This window comes from Sus scrofa, chromosome 1 (assembly GCF_000003025.6).
Source record: "Sus scrofa isolate TJ Tabasco breed Duroc chromosome 1, Sscrofa11.1, whole genome shotgun sequence".
Taxonomy (NCBI): domain Eukaryota; kingdom Metazoa; phylum Chordata; class Mammalia; order Artiodactyla; family Suidae; genus Sus; species Sus scrofa.
The window spans coordinates 245,559,146-245,565,905 of NC_010443.5; the positions used below are offsets into that span (position 1 = coordinate 245,559,146).

Genomic DNA, 6,760 nt, shown 5'->3' on the forward strand with positions numbered 1-6,760 from the left:
CTTCTTTGTTTTTCTTTATGGCCTTCATTTTGAAGTCTATTTTTTATGATATAAGTATTGCACCTCCTGCTTTCCTATCTTGTCCATTGGCATGAAATATCTTTTCCCATCCCCTCACTTTCAATCTATATGTGTCCTTTGCCTTAAGGTGAGTCTTTTGTTTGCAGGCAGCAGATTGAAGGTTGTTGCTTTTTATCCAATCTGCCACTCTGTGTCTTTTGATTGGAACCTTCAGTCCATTTACATTTAAGGCAATTATTGAAATGTATGTATTTATTGCCATTTTAGACCTTGTTTTCCACTTGATTCTATGTTTATTTTTTCCTCCTTTCTTTTTTCGGTTGGATGATTTCCATTGATTTTATGCTTGAGTACTTTTCATTTTTTTTGTCAATGTAATGTTTGGTTTTGATTTGTGGTTGCCCTGTTTTTTAAGTATGTTAACCCCTTCTATATCTGCTTGTTTATTCTGATAGTTATATAGCCTCAAACACCTCATTAAAAGTAAAAAAAATCTATATTTTCTTACTTTCCTTCCCCACATTGTATGATTTTGCAGCACCCCCCCCCCATTTTTTTCCATCTTCATGTTTAGATCTGTATACGGGCTCAATGAAGTGATTGCTTTCCAATTGTGGTTTACTTCATCCTATTTCTCCTCACTTTTTTTATTCATTTAGAGAGCCCTTTCAGTATTTCTTTTAGAATGGGTTTAGCATTGGTATACTCTATTAGCTTTTGTTTGTTGGAGAAATTTTTTATTGCTCCTTCCATATTAAATGATATTCTTGCTGGATAGAGTATGCTAGGTTGCAAATTTTTTTTTTACTTTCAGCATTTTAAATATATCTTGCCACTCCCTTCTGGTCTGTAGTGCTTCTGTAGAGAAATAAGCTGATAGCCTCATTGGCGTTCCTTTATAATTAATGCTTTGTTTTTCTCTTGCTGCCTTTAGAATCCCCTCATTATCTTTAACTTTTGCCATTTATATTATGTCTTTTATTATAGTATCTTTAACTTTTGCCATTATTATAATATTAAAATATATAATATTTTAATATTTTTATTATAATACGTGTGGTTGTATTTGGGTTCAACTTGTTTAGGGCCTTCTGTGCCTCCTGTATCTTAATATCAGTTTCCATTAGATTTGGAAAGTTTTCAGACATAACTTCTTCAAATATATTTTCTATCCACTTTTCTTTTTTTTTCTTCTGGAATTCCTATTATTCGTAGGTTGGCCTGCTTTATATTATCCCATAGGTCTCTTATATTGCTTTCATGGTTTTTTCATTTGGTTTTCTGTCTGCTGTCCTGATTGGGTGATTTCCATTATTCTATCTTCCACATCACTAATTCATTCCTCAGCATTATTCTTTCTGCTCTTTAGTGTTTTTATCTCAGTTTGCATCTCAGCAAATGAATTTTCTAATTTTTCTTGGCTCCTCCTTATATTTTCCAGTTCCTTTCTAAAGGAATCTGCATTACTGTTCATATCCTTTCTTAATTCCTTGATATTCTGCTTTAATTCCTTCAGTATTTTCACTATCTCCCTCTTGAACTCAATGTCTGCCAGACTGCAGAGGTCTGTTTCATTGTTGACTGCTTTAGGTGACTTATCCTGTTCCTATAACTGGGATTGGTTTCTATGCTTCTTCATCTTGCTTATGTTTTTCTTTTTCTGTGAGTTTAAGGAAGCCAAACTGTAGTCTTGTAAAAGGCTACTTCTATGTAAGAGCACCCCTTTGAATTTTTGGGGGGAGTTACTATTTATTTTTGGTGTGTGAGTTTGAATATTTGTTGTCTCTTTTTTTTTTTTGGTGTGAGCAAGCTGTTATCCCCAGGTTGCTGTGTGTGTTTTCAGGGAGAAGGAGGCAATGGTTAGGGCCAGCAGTCAGTGCTGGGTCACTGGGCTCTCAACACCAGCAGGACCTGCAGGAAGTTGGCACAGGCTACTCCCAGTTTCAGGGTCCTGGAGAGTGGTAATAAGTTCTAGGTAGATCTACAAGGTGTCCAGAGCATTTGGCAGTAGCATCAGCTGGATGTGAGTTCCCAGGGAAGTGAGAGGAACAATAACTAGTGTTCAATTGCAATTCCCTCCTCGGAGGTGATTGGAATCACAGGTGCTGCCTGTTCAGGGACCCCTAGTGGTAGCAGGCCAAGACCACCTCTGGAGTTTGCCATCACCTTTAGATCATGCATGAAACATCCTGTCTCATTTAACCCACATAAGAGGTGCTGTACAGGCTGCTCCTAGTTGTAGGAACCTGGGAAGTGTCAGAGATGAAGCATGTGGGTACTGCCCGGAGCATTCAGCAGTGGCAGCAGCAGGGCCAGTGTGTTCCTAGCAGTGTGAGAGCACCAGCAGATGGTGTTTGGTTGCAGTGCCCTCCTGTGTGGTGCTCTTGAGGTGAATTGGGCTGCAAGTGGTGTCTGTTCATAGACTCCTAGTGTTAGAGGGCCACTCCCACCTCCAGAGCCAGAGATAACTGTGGTGGTTTGCCCCCACCACCTGAAGACCATTCAAGAAGCACCCTGTCCCACTTAGCCCTTGCAGGAAGTGCTACCCCAGCTGCTCCTAGTTGTAAGGTCTTGGGAAGGGACAGGGACCAAGTGTCTGGGCATTGCCTAGAACATTTGGCAGTGGCAGTTGCACAGCAGGTGAGTTCCCAGGGGAATGAGAGCAACAGTGCATAGTGCTTGCTTGTAGTGCCTTTTTGTTTGTTTGTTTGTTTTTTGGCCAACCCCTCAGGTGGAGCCTACTCACAGGCCCCCAGGGGTGGCAAACCACACCCTCTTCTGGCTGCAGTCTGTCCCTGCTGCCCGGAGAACGTGCGAGAGGCACCGTGTTGCACTTAGCCCTCTGACGCCCTTATCCCACACAAGAGTTACCTGGCTACTGGTAGACTCACAAGAAGTGCCCAGTCTCCTATAAAGGAGCCAGAGGCTTCTCGCCACCCAGAGCCTGCACCAGAGCCACCCCAGCCCGCTGAGAGCCTGCAGGCACATGTGCACCCTCGGGAGAAGGGAGTTTCCTATGGCGGTCTGCCCCTCCTCCTTTCACCCTCCCCAACAATGGTGCCTTGCCTCTCCTGCAGGTCTGGACCTTCTGCTGGGTTCCCTCTGCTGTGGCATTTCCCTCCCCAGCCTGTGGCACACTGTTCACCCGCCTGTGGTGCACTGTTCCTTAGCCCCTTAGGCTGTCTCTACACTGCTAACACCAGTCCTCTCCCTGGGACTGACCCCCTATAGCCTAAGTCTCAGCACCCAGCCCCCACCCATGCATCTCAGGCTGTGGTGTCCAGATGGTGGTTCAGATGATCTGTGCAGCTCTCACTCTGCATTGCCCTCCTCAGTCCAGCTGCTGCACTTTACTCCACAACTTTGAGGTCCCTCCATCTTGGCTGATCTTTCCGTCAGTTAGGTGGCTTCCCAGGATGTGGGTTCCTTTTCTCCTTCTCAGCTTCCTCTCAGGAGTGGTGGTCCCATCCTGATTCCTTTCTCTCTCTCTCTCTTTTTTTTTTTTCTTTTGTTCTACCAGCATTTGCAGCAACATGGATGGACCTAGAAATTATCATGCTGAGTGAAGTCAGCCAGACAATGAGACACCAACATCAAATGTTATCACTAACATGTGGAATCTGAAAAAAGGACAGAATGAACTTCTTTGCAGAATGGATACTGACTCACAGACTTTGAAAAACTTATGGTTTCGAAAGGAGATAATTTGAGGGGGGTGGGGGGATGCACTGGGGTTGTGGGATGGAAATTCTAAAAAATTGGATTGTGTTGATCATTGTACAACTATAAATGTAATAAATTCATTGAGCAATAAAAAAAGGATGATAGAGAATTTTAGAGGAGCTAAAATATTAAAGCGGTAATGATGTGAATAAAAAAAAAAAAGGAAAGCACTATAAGAACAATAAATAACGGAGTTCCTGTTGTGGCTCAGCAGGTTAAGAACCTGCCATAGTGGCCATGAGGATGCAATTTCTATTCCTGGCCTTGCTCAGTGGGTTATGGTTCCACAGCTGCCGCAAGCTGTGGTTAGGTCACAAATGTGGCACAGATCTGGTGTTGCTGTGGCTGTGGAGTAGGCTTCAGCTATAGTTCTGATTCAACCCCTAGCCCAGGAACTTTAATACTTCCATATGCTGCAGGTGTGGCCATAAGAACAAAACAAAACAAAACAAAATGGATGCTTGTGGGTGCTTCACTTGTCTATATCTAAGTGAGTAGTTTATACATTTGCACAAATCTATCAGTCACATTCTCAAATTAAGCTGTATGTCTGGCATCACAGGATAACAAGGGGATGGGTGTCAAGATTGGACAGAAAAAAAATAAACAAAATCAACATTCTCATCTTCAGAAAACTTTGCATAAAGTTTACACAAAGTATGCATTCTAGGAGTTTACCTGTAATCCCATACACTCCTAGAATGCATTCTTCATGTATCTGCAGTCTTACAGGACACTGATGTGGCCAGTGACAGATAATGTCCAAAAAAAAAAATCACCCTTTTTTAAAAATTGTGATCAACTTTCCTTGATCATGATTTTGTGTTCTGGAATTTTTAAAAATACTCAATTCCAATTCTGCAACACATTGTGGAATGCATCTGGGCTGTCAATGGGGTCATCCAGAATCCAGCAACTATCACAACAATACTCATTAACCACTTTAATTGGGACAAAGAGAAGCTAATGGAAAAGTACTTTGATGGAAATCTGGAGAAGCTCTTTGTTGAGTGTCATGTAATTAATCCAAGTAAAAAGTCTTGAACATGCCAGGTGAATTACAAGGTCATCAGCACAGGATATGCCTTGTCAGATCTGCTGCTTGAATTACCCTAACTCGTATTTCACTGGCCTTGAATGTGGACATAAGTTTTGTATGTAGTGGTGGAGCAAATATTTAACTACCAAAATAATGGAAGAAGGAATGGGACAGACTATTTCGTGTCCTGCTCATGGTTGTGATATTTTAGTGGATGACAATACAGTTAAGCAACTGATCACTGATTCAGAAGTTGAATTAAAGCATTTAGCATTTAATAACAAACAGCTTTGTAGAGTGCAATCAACTGTTAAAGTGGTGTCCTGCCCCAGATTGCCATCATGTTGTGAAAGTTCAATATTCTGATGCTAAACATGATCGCTGAAAATGTGGGTGCCAGTTTTGCTTTAAGTATGGAGAAAATTGGCATGACCCTGTTAAGTGTAAATGGTTGAATAAGTGGATTAAAAAGTGTGATGATGACAGTGAAACTTCTAATTGGATTGCAGCTAACACAAAGGAATGTCCCAAATGCCACGTCACAATTGAGAAAGATGGCAGTTGTAATCACATGATCTGTAGTAACCAGAACTGTAAAGCAAAGTTTTGCTGGTTGTATCTTGGTCCTTGAGAACCACATCGATCTGCTTGGTACAACTGTAACTGCTATAATGAGGATGATGCAAAGGCAGCAAGAGACAAAGGCAGCAAGGATGATGCACAGGCATGATCAAGGGCAGCCCTGCAGAGGTACCTGTTCTACTGTAACTGCTAAATGAACCACATGTAGCCTATGCTTAGAGCACAAATTCAAGTGAAGTAGAAAATGGAGGAGATGCAGCAGCACAACATGTACTGGACTGAGATGCAGTTACTGAAGAAAGCAGTTGATGTCCTCTGCGAGTGTCATGCCACTCATGTACACTTATGTCTTCGCTTTCTACCTCAACAAGAATAACCAGTCTATTATCTTTGAGAATCACAAAGCAGATCTAGAGAATGCCACAGAGGTACTCTCGGGCTACCTTGAACAAGATACTTCCAAGACTCTGCAGGCTATAAAGCAGAAAGTACAAGATAAGTACAGATACTGTGAGAGTCGATGAAGGGTTTTGTTACAGCATGTGCATGAAGGCTATGAAAAAGGTCTGTGGGAGTACACTGAGGACTGAGAAATGGCCCTGCATAAAAAGAACTCTGAAAACTTTACCATCTAGAGTACTCACACAATTAAAACAAACAAAACAAAACAAACGCAAACAAGGAGGCACTAAGCCTATGCTGACACTGCTGGTCTGTAGTACCAGAATTCTTTTTTGTTAACAGAAAGGTTAAGTAAATTATATTGTAATAAAAAAGGTAGATAAACCATTGTACAACAGTATTCTAGGCCACCAACAAAGTGTGACAGACACACTAAAAGACCTCCAACTGTAACTTGTAACATAGATTCATTCTCAAAGCTGACTCTTTTTCTTTTTCTTTTTCCTGAGTATAGTACAGTTAAGATTTAAAACAGCACCTTGACACTGCTTTTCATGTCCAAACCAGCCATTCTGTTGTACTTTGGTAAAGGACCTCTTCCCCTTCCTCCTCGACACATGCAAATACACCCCCACACACAGACTGTCTCTCTCTCATCCCCCAAGGTTGTGTGTGAATGATGATTAGTTCTTTGTAAAGAAAATTCTTGGGGCTGGGAAGAGGGTAGGCAGAAAGAAGAATTAAACTAACAAAAAATAACACAAAAAAAACTTTGCATATGACTTTTAAAACGAGAACACAATGTTTATCAAAATTGTATACAGCACATTTGCATGGACAAAGTACGTGTGGCACGTGCTTGCATAATGTTTAATTACAAAAAGTATTTATTCTTCAAAAATAAAAAAAAAATACTCAATTCCAACCAATCCAAAGTTAATAATTGCCTTTGCCTGCTAGAAACATTGATCCAATGCTGTCATTGCTGTGCTG

At 41.2% G+C, this 6,760-nt stretch overlaps 1 pseudogene; it reads left to right on the forward strand.

Annotated features, from left to right (window-relative positions):
• On the forward strand, nt 4,594-6,150 carry LOC100738976 (annotated as a pseudogene).